General features: G+C 56.0%; 1 pseudogene; it reads left to right on the top strand.

The window, feature by feature from the left end:
* Positions 1-2,023: 2,023 nt before the first annotated feature.
* The window catches only part of LOC142476651 (alpha-1,3-galactosyltransferase 2-like), a 38,452-nt pseudogene continuing 23,180 nt past the window's right edge, over positions 2,024-17,295 (top strand).

Raw genomic sequence — 17,295 nt, 5'->3', positions numbered from 1 at the left:
GAGGTGTGCATGCAGTCTTGGGACGCTTCTTCGTCTCCGTTGGCTGCGATTTATATGCACAAACGCTCGTTGTAACTTTATTCTTTGTAAGTGCGCCTGGTTCCCCTCGTCTATCCCCTCCCTCCCCTCGTCTATCCCCTCCCTCCCCCAATAGATTTAATATTGCGCTATATATATATGTGTGTGTATGTTTGGGGTGGTAACCAGCTTTGCTAGCCACCCACTTAGAGAGTGCTGGAGTAAAGGTTTAGTTATCCTCCAGAGTGGAGTAGGTCTTTATTTTGTTTGTTTTTGTATGTTTTTCACTGTTAAAGGAACAGGCGCAATAAAGCCGGGATTTAATTTCACCCTTATCGGTTTCCATTAAAGGTAGCTCTGCACACATCTTTCAGGCTGCGCTCCCAGTCAGCACTGTAGCGCGCGCGCGCGCCCGGCTGGGCAGCGGCGGCACATGCACTGCGATTGGAGGTCTGCGGAGAGAGGGAGAGTTTGCGACGGGGGGAGGGGTGTCGTGGGGGGGGGAGGGGTGTCGTGGGGGGGGGGGTTTGCGGGGGTGTGGCCATGACCTCATGTGGCTAGTTCGCCCTCATTGGCTGAGGGCGCGCCTCCATCACAAGTTGTAAGCTCAATTTGCATGTCTTTTTTTTTAAAATGGTCGTATGGCGCGGCTGCCAAATGCACGCGACGGTGCGTGCAGGGCCCAGCCCCATGGAGGGGCGGTACTTGTACGCACAGCGCACGCTTCCTGAGGAATATGTGTGCTGAGGCGGGGGTTGGAGGTATTCACATCGCAGCCTGACACAGAGGAGGAACGGGCTGTGACAGAGGAGGAACGGGCTGTGACAGAGGAGGAATGGGGTGTGACAGAGGAGGAGGAATGGGGTGTGACAGAGGAGGAGGAATGGGGTGTGACAGAGGAGCAGGAATGGGGTGTGACAGAGGAGGAGGAATGGGGTGTGACAGAGGAGCAGGAATGGGGTGTGGCGAGCACATCCGTCTGAGTGCCAAAAGTTAAAGGTATGAGGTGGAGTGAGGCAGAACTTGTAAGATGGTGAGTGAATCTGTCTGTCTCTCTGTGTGTGTCTGTCTGTCTCTCTCTCTGTGTGTGTGTGTGTGTGTGTGTGTGTGTGTGTGTGTGTGTGTGTCTCTCTGTGTGTGTTTCTGTCTGTCTCTCTCTCTGTGTGTCTCTGTCTGTCTCTCTCTGTGTGTGTGTCTGTCTCTCTCTGTGTGTGTGTCTCTGTCTGTCTCTCTCTGTGTGTGTGTCTCAGTCTGTCTCTCTGTGTGACATTTTGCTGGCACAGGTCCCTGCCCCGTGGAGCTTACAATCTGTGTTTTTGGTGCCTGAGGCACAGGGAGATAAAGTGACTTGCCCAAGGAGTTGACACCGGGAATTGAACCAGGTTCCCTGCTCCACACTCAGTGCCAGTCAGTGTCTTTACTCACTGAGCCGCTCCTTGTATCTCTCTATCTGTATATATACACATTTGGTAACAATCTACATCTCTCTCCCTCTCCATTGTCACCCTCTCTCCTCAACCCCCCCCCCCCCCACACACGTGCTCTCTCTCTCTCCATTGTCACCCTCTCTCCTCAACTCCCCCCCCCACACACACACACACACGTGCTCTCTCTCTCTCCCTCTCCTCTACATCTCTTTCTCTCCTTCTCTCTCTCCCTCTCCTCTAAATCTTTCTCTCTCTCCCGTCTCTCCCTCTCTCTCCTCTACCTCTTTCTCTCTCTTCTCTCTCACTCTATCCGCTACATCTCTCTCTCTCTCTCCCTCCCGTCTCTTCCTCCCATCTCTCTCTCTATCTCTCCCTTTCTCTCTCTCCCTTTCTCTCTTTCTCTCCCCCTCCCATCTCTTCCTCCCATCTCTCTCTCTATCTCTCCCTCCCGTCTCTCTCTCTTTCTCTCTCTTCCATCTCTCTCCCTCCCTCCCTCACGTCTCTCTCCCTCCCTCCCATCTCTCTCCCTCCCTCCCATCTCTCTCCCTCCCTCCCGTCTCTCTCTCTCTTTCTCTCTCTTCCATCTCCCTCCCTCCCGTCTCTTTCTCTCTCCCGTCTCTCGCTCTTTCTCTCCCCCTCCCATCTCTCTCTAACTCCCTCTCTCTATCTCTCTCTCTCTCGTCTCTCTCTCTCTCTCCTCGACCTCTCTTTCTTACCCACTCTCCTCTGTCTCCAGCTCTCTTAATCAGTAAACTATGATAGTGCTGATCGGGACACTCTGGTGTGTAAACTCTAAATGAAAGTCAATGTGAGTTTCCATGCGATAGTTATGACACAGTTTCATGAATAATAACCACCAATCTCTATCTCTCCCCCCTCCCCCCAATCTCTATCTCTCCCCCCTCCCCCCAATCTCTATCTCTCCCCCCAATCCCTATCTCTTCCCCCTCCCCCCAATCTATATCTCTCTATCTCTCCCCCCAATCTCTATCTCTGCCCCCCTCCCCCCAATCTCTATCTCTTCCCCCTCTCCCCCAATCTCTATCTCTCCCCCCAATCCCTATCTCTTCCCAATCCCCCCAATCTATATCTCTCTATCTCTCCTCCAAATCTAAATCTCTCCCCCCAATCTATATCTCTCTATCTCTCCCCCCTCCCCCAATCTCTATCTCTCCCCCCAATCTCTATCTCTCCCCCCCTCCCCCAATCTATATCTCTATCTCGCCCCCCAATCTCTATCTCTCCCTCCCCCCAATCTCTATCTCTCCCTCCCTCCCCCCAATCTCCATCTCTCCCTCCAATCTCTATCTCTCCCTCCCTCCCCCCAATCTCTATCTCTCCCTCCCCCCAATCTCTATCTCTCCCTCCCTCCCCCCAATCTCCATCTCTCCCCCCAATCTCTATCTCTCCCCCCCTCCCCTCCAATCTCTATTTCTCCCCCCTCCCCCCAATCTCTATCTCTCACCCCAATCTCTATCTCTATCTCTCCCCCCAATCTCTATCTCTCCCTCCCCCCAATCTCTATCTCTCCCCCCAATCTCTATCTCTCCCTCCCCCCAATCTCTATCTCTCTATCTCTCCTCCCCCCAATCTCTATCTCTCCCCCCAATCTCTATCTCTCCCTCCCCCCAATCTCTATCTCTCTATCTCTCCCCCCAATCTCTATCTCTCTCTCTCCCCCCTAATCTCTATCTCTCTCTCTCCTCCCCCCAATCTCTATCTCTCTATCTCTCCCCCAATCTCTATCTCTCTATCTCTCCCCCAATCTCTATCTCTCTCTCCCCCCCCCCAATCTCTATATCTCTATCTCTCTCCCCAATCTCTATCTCTCTCTCTTCCCCCCCAATCTCTATCTCTCCTCCCCCCAATCTCTCTCTCTCTCTCCCCCCAATCTCTATCTCTCTATCTCTCCTCCCCCCAATCTCTATCTCTCCTCCCCCAATCTCTCTCTCTCTCTCCCCCCAATCTCTATCTCTCTATCTCCCCTCCCCCAATCTCTATCTCCCTCCCCCCAATCTCTATCTCTCCCTCCCCCCAATCTCTATCTCTCTATCTCTCCCCCCAATCTCTATCTCTCTCTCTCCCCCCTAATCTCTATCTCTCTCTCTCCTCCCCCCAATCTCTATCTCTCCCTCCCCCAATCTCTATCTCTCTATCTCTCCCCCAATCTCTATCTCTCTATCTCTCCCCCAATCTCTATCTCTCTATCTCTCTCCCCAATCTCTATCTCTCTCTCTTCCCCCCCAATCTCTCTCTCTCTCCCCCAATCTCTATCTCTCCCTCCCCCCAATCTCTATCTCTCCTACCCCCAATCTCTATCTCTCCCTCCCCCCAATCTCTATCTCTCTCTCTTCCCCCCCAATCTCTATCTCTCTATCTCTCCTCCCCCCAATCTCTATCTCTCCCACCCCCAATCTCTATCTCTCCCTCCCCCCAATCTCTATCTCTTCCCCCCCAATCTCTATCTCTCCTCCCCCAATCTCTATCTCTCCCACCCCCAATCTCTATCTCTCCCTCCCCCCAATCTCTATCTCTCTATCTCTCCCCCCAATCTCTATCTCTCTATCTCTCCCTCCTCCCAATCTCTATCTCTCCCCCCAATCTCTATCTCTCTATCTCTCCCCCCAATCTCTATCTCTCCCTCCCCCCAATCTCTATCTCTCTATCTCTCCCCCCAATCTCTATCTCTCCCTCCTAATCTCTATCTCTTTATCTCTCCTCCCCTCTCCCAATCTCTATCTCTCTATCTCTCCCCCAATCTCTATCTCTATCTCTCCCCCCCAATCTCTATCTCTCTCTCTCTCCTCCCCCCCAATCTCTATCTCTCTCCCCCCCAATCTCTATCTCTCCTCCCCCCAATCTCTATCTCTCTCCCCAATCTCTATCTCTCCTCCCCCCCCAATCTCTATCTCTTTCTCTCCCCCCAATCTCTATCTCTCTCTCCCCCCAATCTCTATCTCTCTATCTCTCCCCCCAATCTCTCTCTCTCTATCTCTCCTCCCACCAATCTCTATCTCTCCCCCCCCAATCTCTATCTCTCCCTCCCCCCAATCTCTATCTATCTCTCCCCCCAATCTCTATCTCTCTATCTCTCCCCCCAATCTCTGTCTCTATATCTCTCTATCTCTCCCCCCAATCTCTATCTCTCCCCCCAGTCTCTATCCGTCTCTCTCCCCCCCAATCTTTATCTCTCCTCCCCCCCAATCTCTATCTCTCTCTCTCCCCCCCAATCTCTATCTCTCCTCCCCCCAATCTCTATCTCTCTCTCTCCCCCAATCTTTATCTCTCCCTCCCCCCAATCTCTATCTCTCTATCTCTCCCCACAGTCTCTATCTCTCCCTCCCCCAATCTCTATCTCTCTATCTCTCCCCCCAATCTCTATCTCTCTATCTCTCCCCCCAATCTCTATCTCTCCCTCCCCCCAATCTCTATCTCTCCCCCCAATCTCTATCTCTCCCTCCCAATCTCTATCTCTCTATCTCTCCTCCCCCAATCTCTATCTCTCTCCCTCCCCCCAATCTCTATCTCTCTATCTCTCCCCCAATCTTTATCTCTCTATCTCTCTCCCCAATCTCTATCTCTCCCTCCCCCCAATCTTTATCTCTCTATCTCTCTCCCCAATCTCTATCTCTCCCTCCCCCCAATCTCTATCTCTCTATCCCTCCTCCCAATCTCTATCTCTCTATCTCTCCCCCCAATCTCTATCTCTCTATCTCTCCCCCCAATCTCTATCTCTCCCTCCCCCAATCTCTATCTCTCCCCCCAATCTCTATCTCTCCCCCCAATCTCTATCTCTCTATCTCTCCTCCCCCAATCTCTATCTCTCTCCCTCCCCCCAATCTCTATCTCTCTATCTCTCCCCCCAATCTCTATCTCTCCCTCCCAATCTCTATCTCTCTATCTCTCCTCCCCCAATCTCTATCTCTCTATCTCTCCCCGCCCCAATCTCTATCTCTCCCTCCCCCCTCCTCTCTATCTCTCCCTCATCTCTATCTCTCTATCTCTCCCCCAATCTCTATCTCTCTATCTATCCCCCCAATCTCTATTTCTCCCTCCCCCAATCTCTATCTCTCCCCCCAATCTCTCTCTCCCCCCAATCTCTATCTCTCTATCTCTCCTCCCCCCAATCTCTATCTCTCTCTCTCCCCCCCAATCTCTATCTCTCCCCCCCAATCTCTATCTCCTATACAGCGGCACCAAGAAGGGGGCCGCCATCTTTGATTCTCCGTCGCGCATGCGCAGAAAGGGCAGTTGCGACCGGTGTCTGCGCGCGCAGACCATAGGCCGCGCATGCGCAGAACGGCGAAAACGCCGTTCTGTGCATGCACAGAACTGAAAATCGCCGGATCCGCTTTCCGGCGATTTTCACTATACGGCGGGCCCCTGGAACGGAACCGCCGTATACCCGGGGCCCTACTGTATTTCCCTTCAGTAGGTAGGTGCGGGAGTGTATTCTCTCTGTAGGCTGTGGTAGGTCTCCAGCTTCTTTGAGCGCTGGATATCATTTTCCCATCTTGTCACATACTGCTTCTTCATTTCGTTGGCGATTGAGTTGACTTGTTTTTTCGGCAGGTTGTTAATCTGTGTGGGGTTTTGTCCTTGGAGTGAGAGGACAAGTTGTTTGATGGCACAGGGTTTAGTGGGGAGGTCCTGACTTTGCATTGCTCTGTAGCAGTAAGACTGTGGATGGCTGGTGTTTAGGTGGGCCCAGAATGTCAGTGCTCTCTTCTGTACCGTGAGCAGTAGAGGAAAGCGGCCCAGCTCAGCCCGGCATGCATTGTTTGATGTACAGTACTCCTGTGTACTTGGAGAAGGTGTTTGCAGAATTCCAGATGCAGTATTTCTGTTGGGCTGGTATCCCATTTTGTGGAGTCTGGGTATGTTACAGGACCCCACACCTCGCTGCCATACAGAAGGATGGGTGTGTGGGGTCTGGGTATGTTACAGGGCCCCACACCTCGCTGCCATACAGAAGGATGGGTGTGTGGGGTCTGGGTATGTTACAGGGCCCCACACCTCGCTGCCATACAGAAGGATGGGTGTGTGGGGTCTGGGTATGTTACAGGGCCCCACACCTCGCTGCCATACAGAAGGATGGGTGTGTGGAGTCTGGGTATGTTACAGGGCCCCACACCTCGCTGCCACACAGAAGGATGGGTGTGTGGGGTCTGGGTATGTTACAGGGCCCCACAACTCGCTGCCATACAGAAGGATGGGTGTGTGGGGTCTGGGTATGTTACAGGGCCCCAAACCTCGCTGCCATACAGAAGGATGGGTGTGTGGGGTCTGGGTATGTTACAGGGCCCCACACCTCGCTGCCATACAGAAGGATGGGTGTGTGGGGTCTGGGTATGTTACAGCGCCCCACACCTCGCTGCCGTACAGAAGGATGGGTGTGTGGGGTCTGGGTATGTTACAGGGCCCCACACCTCGCTGCCATACAGAAGGATGGGTGTGTGGAGTCTGGGTACGTTACAGGGCCCCACACCTCGCTACCATACAGAAGGATGGGTGTGTGGAGTCTGGGTATGTTACAGGGCCCCACACCTCGCTGCCATACAGAAGGATGGGTGTGTGGAGTCTGGGTATGTTACAGGGCCGCACACCTCGCTGCCATACAGAAGGAAGGGTGTGTGGAGTCTGGGTATGTTACAGGGCCCCACACCTCGCTGCCATACAGAAGGATGGGTGTGTGGAGTCTGGGTATGTTACAGGACCCCACACCTCGCTGCCATACAGAAGGATGGGTGTGTGGGGTCTGGGTATGTTACAGGGCCCCACACCTCGCTGCCATACAGAAGGAAGGGTGTGTGGAGTCTGGGTATGTTACAGGGCCCCAAACCTCGCTGCCATACAGAAGGATGGATGTGTGGAGTCTGGGTATGTTACAAGGCCCCACACCTCGCTGCCATACAGAAGGATGGGTGTGTGGAGTCTGGGTACGTTACAGGGCCCCACACCTCGCTGCCATACAGAAGGATGGGTGTGTGGGGTCTGGGTATGTTACAGGGCCCCACATCTCGCTGCCGTACAGAAGGATGGGTGTGTGGTATCTGGGTATGTTACAGGGCCCCAAACCTCGCTGCCATACAGAAGGATGGGTGTGTGGAGTCTGGGTATGTTACAGGGCCCCACACCTCGCTGCCATACAGAACGATGGGTGTGTGGAGTCTGGGTATGTCACAGGGCCCCAAACCTCTCTGCCATACAGAAGGATGGGTGTGGTGTCTGGGTATGTTACAGCGCCCCACACCTCGCTGCCATACAGAAGGATGGGTGTGTGGGGTCTGGGTATGTTACAGGGCCCCACACCTCGCTGCCATACAGAAGGATGGGTGTGTGGAGTCTGGGTATGTTACAGGGCCCCACACCTCGCTGCCATACAGAAGGATGGGTGTGTGGAGTCTGGGTATGTTACAGGGCCCCAAACCTCGCTGCCATACAGAAGGATGGGTGTGGTGTCTGGGTATGTTACAGCGCCCCACACCTCGCTGCCATACAGAAGGATGGGTGTGTGGGGTCTGGGTATGTCACAGGGCCCCACACCTCGCTGCCATACAGAAGGATGGGTGTGTGGGGTCTGGGTACGTTACAGGGCCCCACACCTCGCTGCCGTACAGAAGGATGGGTGTGTGGGGTCTGGGTACGTTACAGGGCCCCACACCTCGCTGCCGTACAGAAGGATGGGTGTGTGGAGTCTGGGTATGTTACAGGGCCCCACACCTCGCTGCCATACAGAAGGATGGGTGTGTGGAGTCTGGGTATGTTACAGGGCCGCACACCTCGCTGCCATACAGAAGGAAGGGTGTGTGGAGTCTGGGTATGTTACAGGGCCCCACACCTCGCTGCCATACAGAAGGATGGGTGTGTGGAGTCTGGGTATGTTACAGGACCCCACACCTCGCTGCCATACAGAAGGATGGGTGTGTGGGGTCTGGGTATGTTACAGGGCCCCACACCTCGCTGCCATACAGAAGGAAGGGTGTGTGGAGTCTGGGTATGTTACAGGGCCCCAAACCTCGCTGCCATACAGAAGGATGGATGTGTGGAGTCTGGGTATGTTACAAGGCCCCACACCTCGCTGCCATACAGAAGGATGGGTGTGTGGAGTCTGGGTACGTTACAGGGCCCCACACCTCGCTGCCATACAGAAGGATGGGTGTGTGGGGTCTGGGTATGTTACAGGGCCCCACATCTCGCTGCCGTACAGAAGGATGGGTGTGTGGTATCTGGGTATGTTACAGGGCCCCAAACCTCGCTGCCATACAGAAGGATGGGTGTGTGGAGTCTGGGTATGTTACAGGGCCCCACACCTCGCTGCCATACAGAACGATGGGTGTGTGGAGTCTGGGTATGTCACAGGGCCCCAAACCTCTCTGCCATACAGAAGGATGGGTGTGGTGTCTGGGTATGTTACAGCGCCCCACACCTCGCTGCCATACAGAAGGATGGGTGTGTGGGGTCTGGGTATGTTACAGGGCCCCACACCTCGCTGCCATACAGAAGGATGGGTGTGTGGAGTCTGGGTATGTTACAGGGCCCCACACCTCGCTGCCATACAGAAGGATGGGTGTGTGGAGTCTGGGTATGTTACAGGGCCCCAAACCTCGCTGCCATACAGAAGGATGGGTGTGGTGTCTGGGTATGTTACAGCGCCCCACACCTCGCTGCCATACAGAAGGATGGGTGTGTGGGGTCTGGGTATGTCACAGGGCCCCACACCTCGCTGCCATACAGAAGGATGGGTGTGTGGGGTCTGGGTACGTTACAGGGCCCCACACCTCGCTGCCGTACAGAAGGATGGGTGTGTGGGGTCTGGGTACGTTACAGGGCCCCACACCTCGCTGCCGTACAGAAGGATGGGTGTGTGGTATCTGGGTATGTTACAGGGCCCCAAACCTCGCTGCCATACAGAAGGATGGGTGTGTGGAGTCTGGGTATGTTACAGGGCCCCACACCTCGCTGCCATACAGAAGGATGGGTGTGTGGAGTCTGGGTATGTCACAGGGCCCCAAACCTCGCTGCCATACAGAAGGATGGGTGTGTGGAGTCTGGGTATGTTACAGGGCCCCACACCTCGCTGCCGTACAGAAGGATGGGTGTGTGGTGTCTGGGTATGTTAAAGCGCACCACACCTCGCTGCCGTACAGAAGGATGGGTGTGTGGGGTCTGGGTATGTTACAGGGCCCCACACCTCGCTGCCGTACAGAAGGATGGGTGTGTGGAGTCTGGGTATGTTACAGGGCCCCACACCTCGCTGCCATACAGAAGGATGGGTGTGTGGAGCCTGGGTATGTTACAGGGCCCCACACCTCGCTGCCATACAGAAGGATGGGTGTGTGGAGTCTGGGTATGTTACAGGGCCCCACACCTCGCTGCCATGCAGAAGGATGGGTGTGTGGGGTCTGGGTATGTTACAGGGCCCCACACCTCGCTGCCATACAGAAGGATGGGTGTGTGGCGTCTGGGTATGTTACAGGGCCCCACACCTCGCTGCCATACAGAAGGATGGGTGTGTGGGGTCTGGGTATGTTACAGGGCCCCACACCTCGCTGCAATACAGAAGGATGGGTGTGTGGGGTCTGGGTATGTTACAGGGCCCCACACCTCGCTGCCATACAGAAGGATGGGTGTGTGGGGTCTGGGTATGTTACAGGGCCCCACACCTCGCTGCCATACAGAAGGATGGGTGTGTGGAGTCTGGATATGTTACAGGGCCCCACACCTCGCTGCCATACAGAAGGATGGGTGTGTGGGGTCTGGGTATGTTACAGGGCCCCACACCTCGCTGCCATACAGAAGGATGGGTGTGTGGCGTCTGGGTATGTTACACGGCCCCACACCTCGCTGCCATACAGAAGGATGGGTGTGTGGGGTCTGGGTATGTTACAGGGCCCCACACCTCGCTGCCATACAGAAGGATGGGTGTGTGGAGTCTGGATATGTTACAGGACCCCACACCTCGCTGCCATACAGAAGGATGGGTGTGTGGGGTCTGGGTATGTTACAGGGCCCCACACCTCGCTGCCATACAGAAGGATGGGTGTGTGGGGTCTGGGTATGTTACAGGGCCCCACACCTCGCTGCCGTACAGAAGGATGGGTGTGTGGTGTCTGGGTATGTTACAGCGCCCCACACCTCGCTGCCGTACAGAAGGATGGGTGTGTGGGGTCTGGGTATGTTACAGGGCCCCACACCTCGCTGCCGTACAGAAGGATGGGTGTGTGGAGTCTGGGTATGTTACAGGGCCCCACACCTCGCTGCCATACAGAAGGATGGGTGTGTGGAGTCTGGGTATGTTACAGGGCCCCACACCTCGCTGCCATACAGAAGGATGGGTGTGTGGAGTCTGGGTATGTTACAGGGCCCCACACCTCGCTGCCATACAGAAGGATGGGTGTGTGGGGTCTGGGTATGTTACAGGGCCCCACACCTCGCTGCCATACAGAAGGATGGGTGTGTGGAGTCTGGGTATGTTACAGGGCCCCACACCTCGCTGCCATACAGAAGGATGGGTGTGAGGAGTTTGGGTATGTTACAGGACCCCACACCTCGCTGCCATACAGAAGGATGGGTGTGTGGCGTCTGGGTATGTTACAGGGCCCCACACCTCGCTGCCATACAGAAGGATGGGTGTGTGGGATCTGGGTATGTTACAGGGCCCCACACCTCGCTGCAATACAGAAGGATGGGTGTGTGGGATCTGGGTATGTTACAGGGCCCCACACCTCGCTGCAATACAGAAGGATGGGTGTGTGGCGTCTGGGTATGTTACAGGGCCCCACACCTCGCTGCCATACAGAAGGATGGGTGTGTGGGGTCTGGGTATGTTACAGGGCCCCACACCTCGCTGCCATACAGAAGGATGGGTGTGTGGCGTCTGGGTATGTTACAGGGCCCCACACCTCGCTGCCATACAGAAGGATGGGTGTGTGGGGTCTGGGTATGTTACAGGGCCCCACACCTCGCTGCCATACAGAAGGATGGGTGTGTGGAGTCTGGATATGTTACAGGACCCCACACCTCGCTGCCATACAGAAGGATGGGTGTGTGGAGTCTGGATACATTACAGGGCCCCACACCTCGCTGCCATACAGAAGGATGGGTGTGTGGGGTCTGGGTATGTTACAGGACCCCACACCTCGCTGCCATACAGAAGGATGGGTGTGTGGGGTCTGGGTATGTTACAGGGCCCCACACCTCGCTGCCATACAGAAGGATGGGTGTGTGGAGTCTGGGTATGTTACAGGACCCCACACCTCGCTGCCATACAGAAGGATGGGTGTGTGATGTCTGGGTACGTTACAGGGCCCCACACCTCGCTGCCATACAGAAGGATGGGTGTGTGGAGTCTGGGTATGTTACAGGACCCCACACCTCGCTGCCATACAGAAGGATGGGTGTGTGGGGTCTGGGTATGTTACAGGGCCCCACACCTCGCTGCCATACAGAAGGATGGGTGTGTGGGGTCTGGGTATGTTACAGGGCCCCACACCTCGCTGCCATACAGAAGGATGGGTGTGTGGGGTCTGGGTATGTTACAGGACCCCACACCTCGCTGCCATACAGAAGGATGGGTGTGTGATGTCTGGGTACGTTACAGGGCCCCACACCTCGCTGCCATACAGAAGGATGGGTGTGTGGAGTCTGGGTATGTTACAGGACCCCACACCTCGCTGCCATACAGAAGGATGGGTGTGTGGAGTCTGGGTATGTTACAGGGCCGCACACCTCGCTGCCATACAGAAGGAAGGGTGTGTGGAGTCTGGGTATGTTACAGGGCCCCACACCTCGCTGCCATACAGAAGGATGGGTGTGTGGAGTCTGGGTATGTTACAGGACCCCACACCTCGCTGCCATACAGAAGGATGGGTGTGTGGGGTCTGGGTATGTTACAGGGCCCCACACCTCGCTGCCATACAGAAGGAAGGGTGTGTGGAGTCTGGGTATGTTACAGGGCCCCAAACCTCGCTGCCATACAGAAGGATGGATGTGTGGAGTCTGGGTATGTTACAAGGCCCCACACCTCGCTGCCATACAGAAGGATGGGTGTGTGGAGTCTGGGTACGTTACAGGGCCCCACACCTCGCTGCCATACAGAAGGATGGGTGTGTGGGGTCTGGGTATGTTACAGGGCCCCACATCTCGCTGCCGTACAGAAGGATGGGTGTGTGGTATCTGGGTATGTTACAGGGCCCCAAACCTCGCTGCCATACAGAAGGATGGGTGTGTGGAGTCTGGGTATGTTACAGGGCCCCACACCTCGCTGCCATACAGAACGATGGGTGTGTGGAGTCTGGGTATGTCACAGGGCCCCAAACCTCTCTGCCATACAGAAGGATGGGTGTGGTGTCTGGGTATGTTACAGCGCCCCACACCTCGCTGCCATACAGAAGGATGGGTGTGTGGGGTCTGGGTATGTTACAGGGCCCCACACCTCGCTGCCATACAGAAGGATGGGTGTGTGGAGTCTGGGTATGTTACAGGGCCCCACACCTCGCTGCCATACAGAAGGATGGGTGTGTGGAGTCTGGGTATGTTACAGGGCCCCAAACCTCGCTGCCATACAGAAGGATGGGTGTGGTGTCTGGGTATGTTACAGCGCCCCACACCTCGCTGCCATACAGAAGGATGGGTGTGTGGGGTCTGGGTATGTCACAGGGCCCCACACCTCGCTGCCATACAGAAGGATGGGTGTGTGGGGTCTGGGTACGTTACAGGGCCCCACACCTCGCTGCCGTACAGAAGGATGGGTGTGTGGGGTCTGGGTACGTTACAGGGCCCCACACCTCGCTGCCGTACAGAAGGATGGGTGTGTGGAGTCTGGGTATGTTACAGGGCCCCACACCTCGCTGCCATACAGAAGGATGGGTGTGTGGAGTCTGGGTATGTTACAGGGCCGCACACCTCGCTGCCATACAGAAGGAAGGGTGTGTGGAGTCTGGGTATGTTACAGGGCCCCACACCTCGCTGCCATACAGAAGGATGGGTGTGTGGAGTCTGGGTATGTTACAGGACCCCACACCTCGCTGCCATACAGAAGGATGGGTGTGTGGGGTCTGGGTATGTTACAGGGCCCCACACCTCGCTGCCATACAGAAGGAAGGGTGTGTGGAGTCTGGGTATGTTACAGGGCCCCAAACCTCGCTGCCATACAGAAGGATGGATGTGTGGAGTCTGGGTATGTTACAAGGCCCCACACCTCGCTGCCATACAGAAGGATGGGTGTGTGGAGTCTGGGTACGTTACAGGGCCCCACACCTCGCTGCCATACAGAAGGATGGGTGTGTGGGGTCTGGGTATGTTACAGGGCCCCACATCTCGCTGCCGTACAGAAGGATGGGTGTGTGGTATCTGGGTATGTTACAGGGCCCCAAACCTCGCTGCCATACAGAAGGATGGGTGTGTGGAGTCTGGGTATGTTACAGGGCCCCACACCTCGCTGCCATACAGAACGATGGGTGTGTGGAGTCTGGGTATGTCACAGGGCCCCAAACCTCTCTGCCATACAGAAGGATGGGTGTGGTGTCTGGGTATGTTACAGCGCCCCACACCTCGCTGCCATACAGAAGGATGGGTGTGTGGGGTCTGGGTATGTTACAGGGCCCCACACCTCGCTGCCATACAGAAGGATGGGTGTGTGGAGTCTGGGTATGTTACAGGGCCCCACACCTCGCTGCCATACAGAAGGATGGGTGTGTGGAGTCTGGGTATGTTACAGGGCCCCAAACCTCGCTGCCATACAGAAGGATGGGTGTGGTGTCTGGGTATGTTACAGCGCCCCACACCTCGCTGCCATACAGAAGGATGGGTGTGTGGGGTCTGGGTATGTCACAGGGCCCCACACCTCGCTGCCATACAGAAGGATGGGTGTGTGGGGTCTGGGTACGTTACAGGGCCCCACACCTCGCTGCCGTACAGAAGGATGGGTGTGTGGGGTCTGGGTACGTTACAGGGCCCCACACCTCGCTGCCGTACAGAAGGATGGGTGTGTGGTATCTGGGTATGTTACAGGGCCCCAAACCTCGCTGCCATACAGAAGGATGGGTGTGTGGAGTCTGGGTATGTTACAGGGCCCCACACCTCGCTGCCATACAGAAGGATGGGTGTGTGGAGTCTGGGTATGTCACAGGGCCCCAAACCTCGCTGCCATACAGAAGGATGGGTGTGTGGAGTCTGGGTATGTTACAGGGCCCCACACCTCGCTGCCGTACAGAAGGATGGGTGTGTGGTGTCTGGGTATGTTAAAGCGCACCACACCTCGCTGCCGTACAGAAGGATGGGTGTGTGGGGTCTGGGTATGTTACAGGGCCCCACACCTCGCTGCCGTACAGAAGGATGGGTGTGTGGAGTCTGGGTATGTTACAGGGCCCCACACCTCGCTGCCATACAGAAGGATGGGTGTGTGGAGCCTGGGTATGTTACAGGGCCCCACACCTCGCTGCCATACAGAAGGATGGGTGTGTGGAGTCTGGGTATGTTACAGGGCCCCACACCTCGCTGCCATGCAGAAGGATGGGTGTGTGGGGTCTGGGTATGTTACAGGGCCCCACACCTCGCTGCCATACAGAAGGATGGGTGTGTGGCGTCTGGGTATGTTACAGGGCCCCACACCTCGCTGCCATACAGAAGGATGGGTGTGTGGGGTCTGGGTATGTTACAGGGCCCCACACCTCGCTGCAATACAGAAGGATGGGTGTGTGGGGTCTGGGTATGTTACAGGGCCCCACACCTCGCTGCCATACAGAAGGATGGGTGTGTGGGGTCTGGGTATGTTACAGGGCCCCACACCTCGCTGCCATACAGAAGGATGGGTGTGTGGAGTCTGGATATGTTACAGGGCCCCACACCTCGCTGCCATACAGAAGGATGGGTGTGTGGGGTCTGGGTATGTTACAGGGCCCCACACCTCGCTGCCATACAGAAGGATGGGTGTGTGGCGTCTGGGTATGTTACACGGCCCCACACCTCGCTGCCATACAGAAGGATGGGTGTGTGGGGTCTGGGTATGTTACAGGGCCCCACACCTCGCTGCCATACAGAAGGATGGGTGTGTGGAGTCTGGATATGTTACAGGACCCCACACCTCGCTGCCATACAGAAGGATGGGTGTGTGGGGTCTGGGTATGTTACAGGGCCCCACACCTCGCTGCCGTACAGAAGGATGGGTGTGTGGTGTCTGGGTATGTTACAGCGCCCCACACCTCGCTGCCGTACAGAAGGATGGGTGTGTGGGGTCTGGGTATGTTACAGGGCCCCACACCTCGCTGCCGTACAGAAGGATGGGTGTGTGGAGTCTGGGTATGTTACAGGGCCCCACACCTCGCTGCCATACAGAAGGATGGGTGTGTGGAGTCTGGGTATGTTACAGGGCCCCACACCTCGCTGCCATACAGAAGGATGGGTGTGTGGAGTCTGGGTATGTTACAGGGCCCCACACCTCGCTGCCATACAGAAGGATGGGTGTGTGGGGTCTGGGTATGTTACAGGGCCCCACACCTCGCTGCCATACAGAAGGATGGGTGTGTGGAGTCTGGGTATGTTACAGGGCCCCACACCTCGCTGCCATACAGAAGGATGGGTGTGAGGAGTTTGGGTATGTTACAGGACCCCACACCTCGCTGCCATACAGAAGGATGGGTGTGTGGCGTCTGGGTATGTTACAGGGCCCCACACCTCGCTGCCATACAGAAGGATGGGTGTGTGGGATCTGGGTATGTTACAGGGCCCCACACCTCGCTGCAATACAGAAGGATGGGTGTGTGGGATCTGGGTATGTTACAGGGCCCCACACCTCGCTGCAATACAGAAGGATGGGTGTGTGGCGTCTGGGTATGTTACAGGGCCCCACACCTCGCTGCCATACAGAAGGATGGGTGTGTGGGGTCTGGGTATGTTACAGGGCCCCACACCTCGCTGCCATACAGAAGGATGGGTGTGTGGCGTCTGGGTATGTTACAGGGCCCCACACCTCGCTGCCATACAGAAGGATGGGTGTGTGGGGTCTGGGTATGTTACAGGGCCCCACACCTCGCTGCCATACAGAAGGATGGGTGTGTGGAGTCTGGATATGTTACAGGACCCCACACCTCGCTGCCATACAGAAGGATGGGTGTGTGGAGTCTGGATACGTTACAGGGCCCCACACCTCGCTGCCATACAGAAGGATGGGTGTGTGGGGTCTGGGTATGTTACAGGACCCCACACCTCGCTGCCATACAGAAGGATGGGTGTGTGGGGTCTGGGTATGTTACAGGGCCCCACACCTCGCTGCCATACAGAAGGATGGGTGTGTGGAGTCTGGGTATGTTACAGGACCCCACACCTCGCTGCCATACAGAAGGATGGGTGTGTGATGTCTGGGTACGTTACAGGGCCCCACACCTCGCTGCCATACAGAAGGATGGGTGTGTGGAGTCTGGGTATGTTACAGGACCCCACACCTCGCTGCCATACAGAAGGATGGGTGTGTGGGGTCTGGGTATGTTACAGGGCCCCACACCTCGCTGCCATACAGAAGGATGGGTGTGTGGGGTCTGGGTATGTTACAGGGCCCCACACCTCGCTGCCATACAGAAGGATGGGTGTGTGGGGTCTGGGTATGTTACAGGACCCCACACCTCGCTGCCATACAGAAGGATGGGTGTGTGATGTCTGGGTACGTTACAGGGCCCCACACCTCGCTGCCATACAGAAGGATGGGTGTGTGGAGTCTGGGTATGTTACAGGACCCCACACCTCGCTGCCATACAGAAGGATGGGTGTGTGGAGTCTGGGTATGTTACAGGGCCCCACACCTTGCTGCCATACAGAAGGATGGGTGTGTGGAGTCTGGGTATGTTACAGGGCC

The sequence above is a fragment of the Ascaphus truei genome, unplaced genomic scaffold (genome assembly GCF_040206685.1).
Source record: "Ascaphus truei isolate aAscTru1 unplaced genomic scaffold, aAscTru1.hap1 HAP1_SCAFFOLD_1641, whole genome shotgun sequence".
NCBI classification, from domain to species: Eukaryota; Metazoa; Chordata; class Amphibia; order Anura; family Ascaphidae; genus Ascaphus; species Ascaphus truei.
Note: the sequence above shows the minus strand (reverse complement) of the source record. Positions and strands in the feature narration are given on the sequence as shown.